This window comes from Protopterus annectens, chromosome 2.part1 (genome assembly GCF_019279795.1).
Source record: "Protopterus annectens isolate FY-2018-M chromosome 2.part1, PAN1.0, whole genome shotgun sequence".
Taxonomy (NCBI): domain Eukaryota; kingdom Metazoa; phylum Chordata; order Ceratodontiformes; family Protopteridae; genus Protopterus; species Protopterus annectens.
In genome coordinates this window covers 1,942,614,313-1,942,633,711 of record NC_056729.1, presented here as the reverse complement: position 1 = coordinate 1,942,633,711, position 19,399 = coordinate 1,942,614,313, and the positions used below count along the sequence as shown (strand labels likewise).

The window sequence follows — 19,399 nt, the reverse complement described above, 5'->3', positions numbered from 1 at the left end:
CATGGATCGTGCTATCCCAAATAAAACCAAGACTCACTCCTCCAAAGGCAGGAGACCAGTCTGGTGGACCCCGGCCATAAATAAGCTATACAACAGAAGGAGGAAGCTACTACATGATAGAGCAAAATCCCTAAAAGGGAAGGCATCTCTGATCAGTACTAGCAAGAAACTACAAACCCTCATAAAATTATCTAAGGCCAGCTTCAAAAGAAAAATTGCACAAGACACTAAAGATAATCACAAGGCCTTCTTTAGTTATGTCAGGAATCTGGGGGGCAACTCCCAGGTATGCTCTGAGTTAGTACAAAATGACAAAAAATACACTGATCCCACAAACTTTGCCAACATCCTGGCAGAAAGGTTCAGTGCAAACTGTTCCCCTCCTTGCCCCCCAAAAGACCAAATATCTATCTCAACAGAATGTAGCCTCCCTGACATCACAAATGCACAGGTGAGAGCTGCCCTCTCCAAAGAAAAAAACACAGCATCAATGGGACCAGACGGTGTCCCGGTCTGCGTCTTACATGAGCTCCAAGAAGAACTAAACCCTCACATAAAGTCACTGTTCAATCTCAGCCTTACTACAGGATATGTACCCAAGGAATGGCGTACAGCAACAGTGGTCCCGCTCCACAAAGGTGGTGCCACAACGGACCCAGGAAACTATCGCCCTATAAGCCTGACTAGTTTGGTCTGAAAAGCTATGGAGCGTATCATCATGGAACTCATAAACAAGGACATTGGTAACCTCCAGACACAGGATCCCACCGAATTCGGCTTTGTTAAGGACAGATCTTGCCTCTTGAACCTGGTTGACTTCTTTGAAACAGTTACCTAGGCCAAAGATGAAGGGAAGGTAGTCCACACAGCCTACCTGGACCTTGCAACATAAATAAGCTCACCAGCTTAAATATCATCCCCTATGTCACAAGATGGGTTGCAAACTGGCTCAGGGATAGAACCCACATGGTCAGTATTACAGGTGCCATGTCAGACTCCAAACCAGTTACAAGTGGTGTCCCACAAGGCTCAGTCCTGGGACCTCTCTTGTTTGGTATATACTTGTCTGAGATACAGGCTAATATGGGAGGACTATGGCTGACCAAGTTCTCAAATGACTGCAAGCTGGGTGACATAATCGACTCCCCAGCTGACACAAGAATCCTCCAAAAGGGTCTCACAGAGACAGATAACTGGTGCCAGAGCCATGGCCTTAAGCTAAATGCCAAAATGTGCATAGTCATCCCCTTCAGGAAAAACAAAGTGCCCACAAATTACCACATAGGTGGTAATCCATTAAGTACGGAAGAAGTAATTAGGGATTTGGGGACCCAAGTAGATAGAAACCTCTCTTTTGACAATCACATTGCCAGAGTGGTTAGAAAGGCCTTCTATATAGCCCACCTTATCACGAAAGGGTTCACATCTAGAACAAGAGAGGTCATTGTGCCCCTCTACTCATCACTCATCAGGCCCATAATTGAATACAATGCCCCATTTGGGGTGTACCTTACCCGACACCTGCAGCAACTGGAGAGGCCCCAAAAGTACCTCACCAAGAGGATCACGGGACTCAAACAGATGCCCTATGCAGTTTGACTAAAGAAACTCCAGCTCTACTCAGTTGCTTACCGCCTACTCAGAGGTGATCTATGCCTGACGTATAAAGCCATGTCCAACCCAGAATTAATGGACATGCTCCACCTCATGAAATCCAAATCCCTTAGAGCTACATGCTCCAGAGACTTAAACCTCAGCACAGAAATAAATAGGATATGCTGGAGGGACAGATTCATATCACAGAGGCTGCCCTCACTCTGGAACAGAATCCCAGTTCATGTTAGGCAGAGCCCCTCACTGACCCAATTTAAGAGAAATCTTGACGAGTGGATGGGAGATCATAAGTTCACCCCTGGGATCTCTTCTGTGTCCCTGCTAGACAGGGGCACAGTAAACTAACCTTAAAAGGGCTATCTTCTGTGACCTACTCTACAGAGGCACAGTAAACTGATTTAAAAGGGTGGCAAAAGCCAAGCACACTCTGGCTAGGCTTGTAAATGCCCCAGGGCAGATAGCCTAGTATAAACCTATGAACCTATGAACATGCCTCTCAAGTGTCACAATTTCACATAATGTAATTAAAACTACCTAATCCTTCTGTCACAGGATTACATGGAATGCAATGTGTTACCAAATCTGCTTACACAACACCTTGGTAGTTTATTTATTTTACATTTGTTAATCGAGAAAGTCCAACTTGGAATGTAGCCAATTTGCAGCAGAGGCCTGGGGAGAAATGCTCCAGATGCATGTCTTTGAACGTGTGAGGAAACCCACATGAATGCATGGAGGATATGCAAATTCCACACAGAAGGCACTCCAGCTGAGAATCAAACCGGAGAGCCTCTTGCTGTGAGGCGACAAGGCTACTGCTGCACCACCGCACAGTATATAGTTATAGAAGTCCCCATTATGTGAAAGTGTTGTGTGTAGTAGTGTACATGCATTTGTTACTGCTTGGCCCATACTGATCCATTCTAACAGCTTGAGAGGTATATACGTGCTACATCAGCTATAGGAGAAATGTAGTCAGTGTACTGAGAACTGACACTACACGCCTGAGGAGTATTTAGTATCAGTGTTTTGAGGGATATGATCTGCATTGTCAGTAATGGATTGTTTCTCTCTCTGTCTCTCTCTCTCTCTCTCTCTCCCTCCCTCTCCACCACTTATCTTCATTTATTTATTATTGTTGTTTATTATTATGATTTAATATTAACATATGTTGTTAAACTAATTATATTTTTGCAAAATGTGACATAATATTGTTATGTGTTATTATGCTTCACTATCAACATACTTTGTTAAACTAACTATTTTGCTGCCCTTATGGTTTACTTCTTAGTGGTTTACTGTTACAATACTGACTGTTATGTTATTTAGTGTTGTGTTACACATACTATACATTAATATGTTTTTGTATGAATTAAAATGACGTTCAATTCTGTTAATACTAACAATGGTTTGGTTACTGCTAACGATTACTTATGGCTATACCACATTCACCACAACACATCAAGGTAGGCTGGTTCTGGCTGATCCTCATACCTTGCTTCAACTGGCCATGGCACCAGGTCCCAGCACATCTGGGACTCAGGCCACTGGTGCCCATCTGCTGCCCCTGCACTACCTGTGGTTTTGGATAGTACCGCCCCACGTGGCCCCCCTCTCTGGGAGCAGTGGTGGAGGAGGTGTTGTTACTGGGTTGAGCTGCCATCTTGGTGCGCAGGAGAGTCTACCATGGGTTTGACTGCTGTCAGCACTAGATTGAGGGCATGCTGGCCAAATTGGTGGAGCTGCCTCACCCCAGTGTCCAGCCTCCAGCGCTGCCACCCTCAGGGCAGTGAAAGGGCAGTGTTGAAGTCCCATGGGTGGGGATGTGAGTCACACTGCTGCCATCTGGAGGCACATGAATTCCACAACACCCTCCCTATCCAAGGTGTTCGCCCCTCATGTGTCACACACACTGCACCTGTCTGCTGTCTTGTCTGCCTTGTTTCTCTTCAAATCCTCACCTACCCAACTAACCTCCCCCACACGTACCAATGTCCCTTCTCCAACATTCCACTATTACCTTTAAAAAATGGGCACCTGTCCCAAAAAAAATAAGTATCATCCCATACATAGTTCTCCATTTCACACACATGTCCACTGGACACATGTAATTTGGTCCAACTGGTTTGACAATGCAATTATGTTGTCCTCACCCCTCTATCTAGGGTTGAGAGTCCAAAGTCATGTGTAAATTCTGTCAAAGTGCATAGTTGTTACTATACAATATCACAATTACTTACATATAGGCTAGAATGTCCCATGGGTGGGGATGTGAGTCACACTGCTATGTTATAGAAATTAATAGTTATGGTTCTTTCCTACATCCTTCCTGCACATTGCTACTTGCCTTTCACTATGTTTTTCCCCTGCTTGCACCCCATTTCACCAATGTCCTATCTCCCCATTTTTCTTTCCTTCATATTTTTTAGCTTTTTGATGTGAGATACACCATGCCTCATAGCTTCGCTAAGCTCAGCTAAATAGAGTTATACTGACTATATGTGTTTTTAAACTTGTAATACACATTAACCTGTCCCATATTTCAAACCCAAGACCAGCACACCTGCAGACCACTGCATTAACCTGCCATGCCACACACCTCTTAATTAAAACAGGTGGTTTAAAGAAATCATAGTAATTGCCAGTTACGGACATTAAGCATGTTTCAGAGGAGCTGCTAGCTATGCTGCACCACACAAACTTGATTAAAAAGTAATGGAAAAATGGGAGTGCACCTTGGAATCTGGTGCAATAGTACACCACTAGAAAGCCAAAAACATAGTAATGGATGTAAGTGAGGCCTATGATACAAGTAAATGTGCCCTTCAGCAACAACATGTAGAAAGACACCTGCTAAGGCATTAATGGCAAAATACGTACTCAACTGGGACCCATCCATATAAAGCCATGCATATACTGATGGATGTAGAAAATGTGTCACAGCCTGTATGTGTGCACATATATCTTGCAAATACTCCTGCTGCAGCAGTGACTCAGTAGCGCAGTCTGTTGATTGCCTTGCAGATGGTACATTTTGATACACACAGACCTGGGTTCAAATCCAGTGATATATAGAAGTGAATTTGCAGTATTGTGAATGCAGCAATTAATGACTTAGTTATGCACTGTATCCACACAATGCATTTCAAATGACATTTCTGCTTTTCACTGATGGAGGTCTTGGGTCTGCAGGTAGGAACACACTTCACATATCCTTATAGCAAAACTATATGTGCATACAGTGTCACATGATGCATTAATATGCATTCACACATAATGTCAATGCAGGTACTGCAAATGAGGGCCACTAATATCAAAGTGCACCGCACAATCCTTCTAAAGTCACTGTGCAGTTTATCATAGCTGCACAGCTAATATACACATTGGAAATTCTTGCTTGTAACAAGGCCTGCCCTCATTCATGCTGCAAATTACTAACAGACTGTAAAACATGGCTGGCAGTTGCCCAAATGGAGGATATATTCTTATATTTATACCCCATCTTACCCAAGGATCCACCAAGCATGTTGCCTTGTACTCTGTTTGTGATATTGTTGCCTAACATGCTTACCTGAAACACATGCCTTATTTGGAGTGGAAAGAGTAGCTTCACTCTGGCTCTGCTGCTACAACAAGGCTGACACAGTTCCCACAGTTACTTCTACAGGGTATTGTCCTCCAAAGTGTTCCTACTCTTTGCCTATGTCTATTACCAGCAGCAGCAGCTCCAGTCTGTAGCACACATATCTCTATGGTAAGGTTTCTGCTACAGACCTACCTTCTGTGATAATGTAGTCTCTTCACCCCAATAATGTCTAGCACAACATATCAGAAAGGGCCCATAATCTACATGTTAAAAAGGCAAACAGCTGGCTATGTGGAACCAGTCTGCATTAGACTTACCTCATATAGAGCATGCCTTTGTGAAAACTTTACTATCACCACATATCAACAGAGGAGTACTGTACTCCATCAGGTATGTAACTGTTTTTGTGTACGACAGGATGCAGGTGGGTGAATAAACTTACAGGGAATAGGGATTACAGCATTAAGCCTGTCATAGACCTGTGACAATGACATGTCATTGATCTCCTGCTGTCTTACACCTACACAGGATGTACTATACATCAAAGGTGCATTGTCTGTTGTCATTGTGGCACACTGGTCTTGTTGGACTGTCCCTTTATAGTGGTTGTAATAGCACACTCCGACTTGTGTCGCACTGCTCCTATAACGTATTATCAGGGTGTTGCCCATAGTGGACACAACACAGTAGTCCCGAGTGTTGGGTGTATGATCATAAAGCAGTATCTGTCATGGCACACATGGGAATAGGTTCATAGGTTCATAGATAGGTACTAGGCTATTGGCCCTAGGGCCTATACAAGCCTAGCCAAAAAGGTACCCTTGCTTTTGCCACCCAAGAAAATTATTTACCTGTGCCCCTGTCGAGCAGAGCCACAGAAGTGATCCCTGGGGTGAATTTCCTATTTTCCATGCAATCATGAAGATTTTTCTTAAAGAGTGCTAATGAGGAGCTTTGTTTGATATAGATAGGTAGTTTGTTACAAAGTATGGGAAGTCTCTGGGACAGGAATCTATCCCTCCAGCATGTTCTATTTATTGTGGTGACAAGGTTTAGGTCCCTAGAGCATGTAGTTCAGAGGGATTGGGATTTCTTTAAGTGGAGCATATCCAACAGCTCTGGGTTTGACATAGCTTTGTATGTTAGACAGAGATCGCCTCTGAGTAGGCGATACGTGACCGAGTAAAGCTGGAGTTTTTTTAAACAGTCTGTGTAGGGCATCTGTTTAAGGCTGGTAATCCTCTTTGTGAGGTATTTCTGTGGCCTTTCCAGTTGTTGTAGATATCTTGTGAGGTACATACCAAAAGGGGTGCTGTACTCTATATTGGGTCTAATGAGTGATGAGTAGAGTGGAACAATGACCTCTTTTTTCCTGGATGAGAAACCTTTTGTGATGAGGTGTGCCATGTAGAAGCATTTCCTGACTACTGTGGCAATGTGATTATCAAAGGAGAGACTACTGTCCACCTGTGTCCCAAGGTCTCTTATTACACTTTCGGTGTTAAGTAGACTACTGCCTATGGGAACAGAGTTTTTACCAAAAGGGATAACAATGCACTTTTTGGCATTAAGCTTGAGGCCGTGGCTTTGACACCAGGCATCTGTCTCAGTGATGCCCTTTTGTAGGATGTCCACATTGTTAGGAGTTTCAATTATGGTTCCTCATTTGCAGTCATCTGTGAACTTCATAGCCAAAGACCTTCTGTGTTAGCATGTACTTCAGAGAAGTAGATAGCAAACAGGAGAGGACTCAGGACTGAACTCTGTGGTACTCCACTTGTCACTGGTATGAAGTCGGATTTGTTGTCTGCTACTTTCACAGTGTGGGTTCTTTCAGTGAGCCAATTGGCAACCCATCTTGTGACATAGGGATTTATAGCTAGTTTAGTGAATTTATCTATAATTCCAGAGTGGCAGATGATGTTGAAAGCCTTGGCGAGATTTAGATAGGCTGTGTGAACCACCTTACCCTCATCTACGGCATTGGTGACTGCTTCAAAGAAGTCTATCAGGTTTAGGAGACATGATCTGTCTTTTACAAACCCAAACTGGGTGGGGGTCCAGTAACTGGAGATTATCACTGTATTTGTTTCTAAGTCCCATGATGATATGTTCCATGGCCTTGCAGACCAGACTCATCAGGCTAATGGGGCAGTAGTTCCCAGGGTCCAAAGCGGAGCCCCCTTTGTGGAGTTTATTTAACCAACCGCTCAAAATATCGAAACACACAATCCCAAAAAGTTTCGTTTGACCACCTACCCCTCTCAAGTCTAATGTTGCAAGTAGGGGGGCAAACCCCCTGCACCCCCACACCCCTACTTAAATATACCAACTCCAAGACCATACTCACTGCAGAAAAGGGAAATTCTCCCATTCTGCACCGTACGGCACAGTTAGCACTAGCTTACATGACATATTACATCACATACGTCAGTGCTGGCCAAACAAAATATTTCAGAACTCTGTTTTCCAAAGTTCTGAGTGATTGATTAAATAAATGTTCACTTAAAAGTGTTCAAGTATGTTGTACTTGACAGTTTAAGCATTCATTTATTTAACATAGACCCGACTCACACACATGCTGTCAACTGCCTGGGTCAGTCTAGGCCTCCTGCACCCCAACACCACACTCTGCAAGTGATGACACCTGTGCCACATCCCTGTCATCTTCGCCATCTATGCAGGGAAATGAAGCCATGTGTCTAATGCACAGGGTGACTATATAAGTTAACATGCACTTGTGTAATGCAGTGCTATATTCCCATGCCACCTATAGTGGTTAATGACAGATACTGTATGCTGGCATTTGTCATGAGTACGGCACATACATTTCCGTACATTTTGTTGTATGATGTTGTAAGGGCTGTATATTTACATGATGACAGGTGTCTCACAGAACTATTTATCTTGCTCTTTTAGGGGTCTGTTGGGATATTCTATGGATACACAGTGGCAATGAAGCAGCACAGGATGGCATTTCAGCACAGCAGAAATATGTCTTCAGCAAGGTACAGCATTATAAGTGCATGCCTCCACAGTTTTATATGTGTATAACAGGCTAACAAGGACAATGACATCATTCAGCGTACTCATACATCCCTAATCTGTTAACAGGTCTGCTACCCTTAATGAGTGCTACCAGGATTTTGGGCACTCACACATCTACAAACTGTGGTGATTGATATGAATCATCTACAAATATCCTGTGTCCTGTACAGACAGTTTCCTGACACCAGTTATGATTGTCATGCTCTGCATCCCATTGTGTAACCTGCACATGATGTGTGTCACGACAGATGCATACTTCACATGCATGGGGGGGGCTTTTTCATGTAGGGTGTACTGCCTGTGTTACACATCTGTCTCTCCAGCATGTTCTATGTATACCACAGTGCTGTTGTAGGTGTGGAGAACAGGTAAGACATGTGTATGTCCTGTTATGGATACAGGGTGGGTACACAGTAGGATTCAACACCTCCCTATATTGAGCCAGACATATCCCCTCCAAAGCATTTAGGGGAAAAACTGCACATGTATGGTGATGACACAGACTCCAAAAGACATGCTATCTACTCTGTGTATTGGTGTACCATGGAACCTGTGTGGCTGCTACAGTTGTATGATATGCCTGTGTAGTGACATCATAAGATTGACATTGCACACAATGATAGCTGTGATGACTGCTACATTCAGTATAGCAGTGACAATCTGGGATTACATTCATAACCTGTCAGTGTAGGGTGTAAGACAGTGAATGCATCCCCACATCTTACCAACCAGTGAGATTCAAAGGCTACATCACTCTCTGTGTTCATAACGCCACGTGTAGTGGCTCAACTGTGTGTGGTGTGTGGACATTACAATATTTTGCAGGCATGGATGATGTCCTACAGGAAAGTATTGTGCAGTTGTTGGTAGTTAGTCCCTGTCAGTGCAATTGACTGTGTCTTAGGCCATGCTGGATAACTGTTGGTTCTGTGTGGGACTCTGTGACAGCTCCCAATAAAAAATCACCTGTTAATGTACTCACTCAGAGGTCACTGACTGTAGCTGTGACTGCAGAGAGGGACTAGGTAGATGGGGTATACCAATAATGGAGGATGGTGAATGCCACTGGTGAGTGGCATCATTGCAGTACAGGTCTCCCACTGCTATCTTCCCAGAGTATGACTGTCAGACACTTGCCTATCCACCAGCTGACATAATACTCTGTACTTGATATACACAGTTTCCAGCAAGGCCTACTGGCCTAATATTGTCATACACCTTGGCAGGCAATGGTTGGTGAAGTTAGACATATGTCCAATATCCACTGCATGCTGTAATAGTCAATGGGCTCTGCTGATTTTAGTCTGTAGGCATTATCTGGCCTTGAGCAAAAGTAACAGTGTTTTGGTCCAGTGTTACTAGGTGTATGACAGCATCAGTGCTCATATCCATGCTAACTCCTAGCATGACATTTCACGTGACATGACTCAGAGATCTGGGAACACCACAAGACACTACCTGCTAGTTGTCCTCTGTGCAAGTATGTGTTACAATTACTTCCACCATGTTACAGGAAGACAGTCATTCAAGGTGTCTGTACAGAGCACAGACAAACACATTAGGGAAGTGTAGTATGTACGCACTATGTTGCTTAGTCATGCTGTGGCTCACTTGCTCAAAGGATGGTCCAAGTCCTTACATACAATGCCCTGCAGCAGTGCCATGACATCCCCACATGGGGAACCAACATAGTGCATCATGTGTTTACCAATATGGGTGACCAGTACAGCGCCCCCAGTGTGCTGTCCTCCCTGGTGGGATCTGGCCATAGATTCAGTCCCTTTAGAACTACCAGTGCATACCCCCCCTTGCAGACAATTCAGGCATATATGTCAAGACAGTCATTTATTACCTCCTGTTGGAGGGTTGATATTGTGTGACTGAACCTCCCCCTTCAGATGGGACAAGCATGTATGCAGAGCTGTACACCCCATGCATTATGTCAGCAGCATTACAATGACATGAGCTTGATTGTACATGATAGGAGGAACACATGCTCATCATGACTCAACATAGCTGACTGGTAGACAACTGCCATTAGCAAACTGTACAATAACAGGCGGACAGTGCTGTATGACAGTTGGGATGAGGGTGCCCCCCCCCTTACATGGAGACACTACCTCCTCAGCTAAAAGAAGCACATAGTGTTGTTGTGATGTTCAGTAGACATGGAAAGTGACAAAATAACCACCCACGCAAAGCAGAATCACAACACACAGTGTAGTTACATGTGTGACCTCAAAGGACAAGCCCAGATTATTGGTGACCTCATATGTCATGATGCCACATATGATGGATCTGGACTCATACTTAACCTGTACACCCACACTGCCTGTGACAAATACAGTCCCTTGTCCCCACAACATGTGACACATGACATTCCTACAACCTGTCCCATAACTCTCATATTTACAGAGCAGTTCATAACTGGCCTCTCATTGGAAGATACAAAGCATCTATTGCACATACTAAGGTTCCAGGCTGCATTCCACATGTGATCTGACAAGGATCACTTACACCACTGGGACACCCTTGCAATCATTCTGACACTACTGGCTGCACACCAGCTGAGTGGACAATGGAAACTTTTATACCCTTGCACAGAGGTGGTGCATCTACTGACTGACATAAATGTACACATCTTTTTCTGAGTACCCATATCTGTATGGCTGTAGGGGCAATCATCATGGAGCCGAGCAGCACACATATATGTGCTCTACACACAGTTGACTGTACACAGTTTGAATGTGTGACAGAGGGAATATGACTGTTACTCATGGTGAACATTTCCAAGGCAGTGCCAATGGACCTGGGTGAGGGTATATCCAGGCATACAACCCCCTACACTCAGCCAAGCGGTCTGACTATATCCCCACTCAGGCAACATTTACAAAGCACCCACTTAGGCATCCACAATAATATCATTGTAGGGGTCACTTGGTAGCCCATTGGTGGCACACGTATGTGACATAGGGGCATCCACTTCCAATAGCTGATCTGTCAGCAACAGTGCTCAAAAGAGCACACCCCTGGGTCCTCTACTGCTTGGAATCCATTTAACCACAATACATGCATCTACTAACTGACTGTGGCTAACAATATTGGCTGATGCCTGCAAATTGTGAGCACTCATAGAGTCTCTGTGGCATGTCACTATCCTGCAAGAGGGTATTGGGAACTGATTCCTCTTGACATACTAATGGCCATAAACTCCATACAAATATATATGTAGTATCAGTTCCATCAGTTAGACCTATGTACCTGGTAAATAGCACATCAGTCAGAACATGTGATGTACATACTCAGGGATGAACGAACTGATCACACAGACCTGGCCACACAGGTTTGCACCTAATGTACCTCAGATCACCCTGTCTCTGTAGTGGTGTGGCAGGAATCATATGGCATAGATGTGGGCACAGTCACCTGTAAGTGACATGCTCATAACCTCCAAGTACTCTTCTCTCAGCATGCTAATATCTGAGTGCAATGGCCATTTAGTGATAGACCTTTTCAAGCAGTACTGGCAATGCATACAACAGTATGGTCCTCACAAAGTCACTTCACATCTCCAGTATGTGTTCAATGGGGATAGTCTGCAATGAGTGTCATTGTCACTTGTGGCATATAGACTATGCAGAGGTGATCTGTACCTTGCATACAGGACAATGTGTTACCCTGCTTTATTGCATATGCTGCCTGTCTGTAGGAGGCATAGTAGATGGATAACCTGCTGTAAGGACATTGACCTCATATGTGACATTGGTGCTACATGCTTGTGGGAGAAATGTGTCTAGCAGACTTAAACACACCCTTGAAACAGAACCTACCTAATGGCACAAAGAGAAACTCAGTTCACCTCACCACATGCCATCTCTATGAATGGCTGGGTGACCATTATCTCAACACAGGCCTTTTGCCTGTGCCCATTCTGGACTGGGGTAATATGTGCTGATCCTGTAACTATGGGTATAAAGATGTCTATGATTTGAGTGTTGTATGGCTATAATGCCAGTGAAGTTCGAACATCCTATGGTTCCATAACATAATGTAAAATGCTCTAACAGGCTCACACCCAATCACGGCTATAGTGAGGCTAGCACCACTTCCAATTACTGCATACAGGACATGCCAAAGCACACACATAGTGCAAGTTGTCTGTATATAGATGAGAACACTTACCTATGTAATGGTACACACTACAGATCACAATATGTGATGTACGCAACACACCTCATGTCTGCTAGTACTATCAGTTTAGGACATATTATGCTTGATGATATCAGCAGGCCATTTGGGGGCCAGTCCTTTGGGGGGGCCTCATCACAAGCTACTAATAAAACACTGCAAAACCCAAATTATTTGTATGTTACCAAGAAGACCATATTTATGCCAGTGGGACACACACTTGCACCAAGTAGCCTGGAGTGAGATTAGAACCCCTACCTGTCTAATCTTATTCACTACAGATCACAGCATTTATTGCATGTACCACAGCTTAAGTCTTGATACTATCCTCACAGCTGGTAGTCTTAAGGTGAATGCCATCATCAGGCCTCATAGAAGAGGGCAGTGTGGAAGCCAACAGCAAGTTACAGGGACAAAAAGTGCATATTCATTGAAGGTGGATAGCCCATGACGCATGGCAATTGTTTTGCAGGGGTATACACACACATGCACACATGCGCACCAAGTAGCCTAGAGTGAGATTAGTACCTCTACCTATCTAACATTATTCACTATAGATCACAGTACTTATTGCACATGACACAGGTTGATTCTGTTGTATATGTGATTGCAGACACAGTACTTGTGCATTACACAAACTAGGCTTTTGTTGAACAGCATCTGTGGTCTGCAGAGTGATATTGCTTCATACTGTTATGTGCATCTAGTATCCTAGCAGTGGGATAACTGTTATTATCCTAGCTATGTGTGTACATTTACCAGTACGGCCATACATAGCTACTTGGAGTTAGATGGGCAAACCTGTGGGCAGGAACAATGTGCCCTGTCCATGCGTACGTTGACAACATTATACATTACACCACCTGTTCACCTGTGTCTCTCTATATGGTGACATCCAGCAGGCACAGGGGTCTATAGGTAAATGGATTATGTACTGTTGCACCCTTAGTTTGGATCCTTTGAGCAACAGTATGGATGTGTGACAGTGAAGATTGCTCACCATTATTAGGGTATATAGGACAATGCAGACATCCACACAGATATTTATGTAATTAACAGGGATGTATATATAAATGTAGTTGTGTGTGTATTATATGTATATGTGTTATGTAAATATAAGGGGAGAGTCTTATCAGTGTGATATATACAGTAATATATATTGGTATATATCTATTTGACACTACATAGTGATATATATACTATGTATGTGAGAGACAGATAGTGACAGATGGATATATATGCACATATATGTCTGTATGTATAGACATATCCATATATAACAGGTCAGAGTGATGATGGGGCAACAGAATTGCATTAAATTTAACTTAGTGTTTGGGCCCGTCCAGTGTGACTGTCAGTACTTATACAGTGACTCCAGACCACACCTACATGTACTCCAGTCCGGGAAATTGTGTTACAGACTATACCTCTCAATTATCCAGAGTTTCACAGAATATCCAGAGTTTTGGCTCATAGTTTTTGTCTGTTCCTCATAAAATTTGTGGTTTCTGTCAATCACTTGGATGAACTTAGGACTGAAGTCACTAAATATTGACATAAATTTGAGTGTCTGACTTCAAATCATTCAGAAAATTGTCTATTGAAACAAATAGGGTTGGGAGGGTGGCCTAATGGTTAAGGTGTTTGCCTTGCAAACACAAGGTGCAGGGTTTGAGTCTCACAATGGATAATTGGCTAGGCTTAAAATGGCTCGCAAGGGCAGTTAGCATAGTACTAATCTATGAACCTATAATCCTGCTAATTTAGCAACTGTTTACATTTATGAGAGCAGTGTTTAACATATGTCCACATTTGTGGGCCTTTGTCCCCCCATTTTGCCAGGCTTTAAACAGATTTCTTGCACTAAGAGGTTGAGAGGTATGTTACAGACATTGACATCTGTCCCTGTTTCTGCAGTACTGCACTTCACTCAAAATGGCCACGCCATTTCCCAGCTGTCTTCTGTACTTAATATGTGCCTGAGGTTTGTAATGTTACACCACACATAGACTGACAGTCTGTGAAATCACCAACATAATAATACCTCATATGCAAAAGATGTGCTTAGATTTCAGATTAGAAACATCAACACCATCACCCATGCTAACTTCCCTAGTCCACTGAGTCACACAGGCTGCCAGACACAGTGAAGTCATTCATCACACAATCAACAGCATAAATATGTATGTTGTTATTCTTGCGTTAAGTGTGACATAAAATGTGTGATCAAGTTCTATGTTACAGCCCTGAGATTGCCTGATTTGCTAATATACCATTGATGACTTAGTGTTAAAGCAGTTAAATGAGAACATTGCTGTGTTTGGGGAGGGGGAATAACAGCACATGATCTGCTGGGATGGGTTCCCCTCTCTTGACTCTGTGTCTGAGTTGAGGGTGGCAGAGCTCAGTGAGGTCTTGTAGTATGTCTCTGTCCACCCCATAGTGTTCTACAATCTCCAGCTCATGTAGCTCCTGGAAGGTTACCCTGGGCCTGAACACTCTTCTCCTTCTCAGTCTAGGCCTATGGTCAGCATCAGCAGCAGCATTGACTTCAGCATCTAGCACATACAGATGTAGCAGACCTGCAGCAGCCCCTAGCATTATCTCAGTTAAAGTTACCAAGTCTGTACTCCAACGGTGCAGAGTATGGGAGGAAAATTAGATTGTAGGGTATATGCATACTTTGTAGCATTCTGCTGTAGGTGCTGACCATGTGATTGGCTACCCATGATGCTTTCCACCTGCCTAGTATATCGTTAACATCATTTAATGGCCCTTGTTTAAGATTAACAGAGGTCAAAACTAATTAATATGTCACTGGGTTTTAGATGCAATAAGCACTCTGGCACATCATGCAAATGCACGCCCCGTAGGTAAATAAAGCTTAGCAGTCAGTGTACACACCCCCATGGACTTCCGCACTCAGCATGGTGGTGCACCATGCAAACATGCTATAACTCATTCCCCTTAACTAAAAAAGTTTAGAAGTGAGTGCACACACCCCCTGCAAGGATATGCTCAACACTGCGGCACGCCACACAAACAGGCTGAAATAAGCTTAGAAGTAACTAGACACACCCTACCCTGATGTCAGCTACTTCCTCTGTAAACAACAACATGGTTTTCTGCCTACACGAAGGGAATATGCAGACATGATTAACCCTTTGTGCTATTCAGTAACTCCACCTCATTTGCATAGGGATCAGTGCTCACAGCCTGGAAACTACACGCTTCAAAGGCCTACCATGTTAGCAACAGCACCGATGCATCATTGTAGATACTCCATGCAGGGTCCTGTAATACACTTCTGTCACATAATATTCATTTGTTTCCAATATTTTTTATTTTTTTTTTTATAAAGCATAATTGCACACTGTGGCATGTCGTGCAAACATGCTCAGATTATTTAAAAAAAATTAATTTAAGTTATTTCCTTTAATTTGTCAGACACACAGACGATAATTTTGCTCATTGCTGAATCTAAAAATGTTGCGGCTGTGTTAGCAGCATGGCATGATGCCTACACAGAAACAAAATATGTAGGCTTTATTAAATTCCTCCCTATGTTATTACAAATAAGCAAAATGCTTATCTGGGCACCACAATGGCACACTGACTGTCACTGTAATCTCAAAGCAAGAGGTTCTGAAGTTTGGTTGTCAACTGAGGTACCTTTTGAACTGAGTATACATGCCTTTCCTGTGTTTTCATTAGTTTTCCCTGGGCATTCCAGTTTTTTCTATTTCATAAACTGAGTATCAACTCAAATTTGTCTGTAGTTTTATGTTTGGTATGTATGTATGTGTTTGTATATCTGTCTGTGTGGTTGTGTAGAAGTGTGTGTTCATGTGTGTCTGTCTGCATGGTTTTGTGAGTGTGTGTGTGTGTGTGTGTGTGTGTGTGTGTGTGTGTGTGTGTGTGTGTGTTTGTGTATGTGCGTGTGTACGTGCGTGCGTGTGTGTGTATGTGTGTTTGTGTATGTGTGTGTGTGTGTGTGTGTGTATGTGTGTTTGTGTGTGTGTGTGTGTGTGTGTGTGTGTGTGTGTGTGTGTGTGTGTGTGTGTGTGTGTGTGTGTGTGTTTCAAAGGCCTGGAACTTGACTTCTGTTCCCTGCTTGCCTAGTAAACTCTGTGAATGGCAGTGGCTGTTCATGGGGTCATTTTATGAGATAATCAAAATCACAGGAAGGATAAAAAGTCTTATTCAAATAAAATTGCAGATTAAATAAACATGCTCTGCAATTAAAGAAACATATTATTTTGTGATGTCACTTAACTGCAGATATTCAAAAATGCAGTAAGCTCAACTGAAACTATCTTTAGCCTAGGGAAAATTAATATATCAGGAGTAAATATAAGCTTTGAACTATGAACACCAACAGTACCACATATTCAAAAGAACACACAGGAACCGCAACTCTTCTAATGCAAATAATATGCAAGGGCAAAGACTGATGAACAAAACTCAATAAAAGTCTTAAAGTAAGCTAGTAGCATGGATATTTTAATAAAGTCCAAATCATAAAAGTCCTGTATAATGAATACATCACTGACATCATAAATAAAATTGGAAATGAATACAAAAGCATTGTATTCAACCCCATCATTTCCAACAGTTCAGATGCAAGATACAGGAGCAGGATACGGATAAAGCACACATTGCCAATTAGGTAACTCTGGGCTCTAAGTGGATTGAAAGCAAATAATAAATTGGTAAAATCTAAACAATCTATACATCCACATATATGTTTTAATACAAAATAACATGCCCAAAATTGTACCATGATATACGGTGAAGAAATAGTCATGAAAATTAGTTAAATGAAGGAGACATACTATTTGTAGCTAATAAGTATTGTAATGTATGGCTGAAATTGGTGTTTACTTGAAGACACATTTGTTGCTGGGCCTTGTAGTTAGGAATAGGCAGGGGAGGGGAAGGATAAGTGGGACTGAGTTAGTAAGGAGTGTTAAATACACTGCAGTAATTAGGGCTGGGGTAATTAGCTGATGGGAAGGTTAGAGGAGGCATCTGTATTTAAGGCTAGAAATGGACAGGATCAGTCTCTTTGTCACTACAACTTTTAGTAGTCCATCCAACCTGCCTCGGTAGGAAAAGGTGCAGGGTAAGGTTTGGGCAAAAGAAGGAACTTTTTCTTCATTTAAAGTAGTAAGGCCCTTCATTCCCTATTCTTTCTGTGTTTCTTACTTTTTTAAATTATTGGGAATGTGATTTAAGTGTTCAGTGGTATGCTGCTTAAGGATGGACAGTGGATGGTTAGGGTGCATTGAGGACACTGCTGTCATTTGGTAAGGTGAGACGTCTGCCATACTGCAGGATTTGGTAATTATTGTTCATGTTTCCAAGTGGTGATTTTTGTCTGAGTAAAGTATGAGGTGAGCCATCTGGTATACTGCCTGAAAGTGTTTTGTTATATATTTTATTGGTACCAGTGTTTGTATGTGACATTAACTTGTCTTTAGTAAAGCTGATCACAACATCTCTGATGTGATCTTTCTTGTGATGGGATGCCAGGTAAGAGCACCAGTGACAAATGGTTATTGTGGCATTTATAAAACAGGAAATGGTTTTCTGTTGACATCATACTAGTGGAATATGTATGTGTTCTGCAGGTTTCCAGTATCAAAATCACATGAAATAATGCACTTTAAATGTCAATGTCTCTACAAATAATTCATTTTTCTGAGAAATTTTGGTGTACCTGATTAGTAGGTCAGGACGGGGTCATGTTTTATACTGGAGATTTTGCACTAGAAGAGGTTCTGAGGAATGTGAGTTTCAATACTCATTTAAAAGAACAGGATACAATGTGAGAGTGAGTCTGTTCTCTACATATCATTCAACATTCAATGGCAATTCTGAACTCAAAGTTATAAATTAGTTTTAAGCACAGTGCTAATAAAATTTTGGCAGCTGTAGATTAATTTTATGTTAACCACACTGTCATGATTTCAGTATGACTACATTATAATATTATTAATAAATGTAACATAGTTTAATAACTTCAACTGAAAAAAACAACATGGAAATTAATTTTCTTAAATAAACATATGCAATAATAATAAAAAAAATTTGCACTCTGAATAAATGTTATCTTTTGCATATATCTGTTATCATTAATGTTTAATTTGCCAGCAATATGCACACTATAACAACTTCAAGTTTTCAGAAAATAATTAAGAATTGAACTCTCAGTTACAGGCAACCTAAGCAATATAGCATTTACAACGAAGAGTGGCTGAAAATAACTAATTTTCATTTATGGACATATTTTAATCAAGGTTTCTTTTCAAGGAACTTGCAAAGTCTACTACTGATAAAACAGTAGGAATCAAAAACAAGAAAACAAGCGCGGCTTACTGACCATAAAAAAGGCTGTGGATTGCAGAGCTTGCAATGAAAACAGGTACAGGTTTACTTATTGCTAGGGTTCACCATAACAATAAAGACAATATGTAGGAACCTAGCTATGATTTATCATTTGTCTCAGAACTGAAGCACTTGCAAGCATAATTGATCATTATAGACTCCTGCATAAATCAGGTCAGCTTGTACTATTTGTGAAACTAAAAATATGAAAATTGTTTCACATTGAAACAATTAAACTGCAAAGCAACAAAGTTTGAAAGGCTCGTGCTGCACCAGTGAAACTGCTTCAGAATTTATACAGAACACCAAGATCTATGCATATTTGTTATCTCATTTGCATATATAGCCATACATACTTTTAGTCTGCAGTTGAAAAATTAAAGTTACTGAACAATAATTATATGTTTCAGTAATTTACTCTTCGCACTTGCACTCCACTGCATGCACCATGTCTCTGAATCCCATTCTGTGTCCTTAAAAGATCAAAATGCAGTCCATCCACAGTGCAATGTAGAAGATCTATATCACTTAATCAAATCTCACAACGTCAAACCCCTATTCATCGACCACCTT

The 19,399-nt window shown here is 42.0% G+C and overlaps 1 protein-coding gene across 2 annotated transcripts in view; it reads right to left on the bottom strand.

Moving 5' to 3' along the window:
* KHDRBS2 (KH RNA binding domain containing, signal transduction associated 2) overlaps window positions 1-19,399 on the bottom strand; it is a 2,078,353-nt gene that overhangs the window by 2,015,735 nt on the left and 43,219 nt on the right. The gene's annotated exons all lie outside the window — the stretch shown is intronic.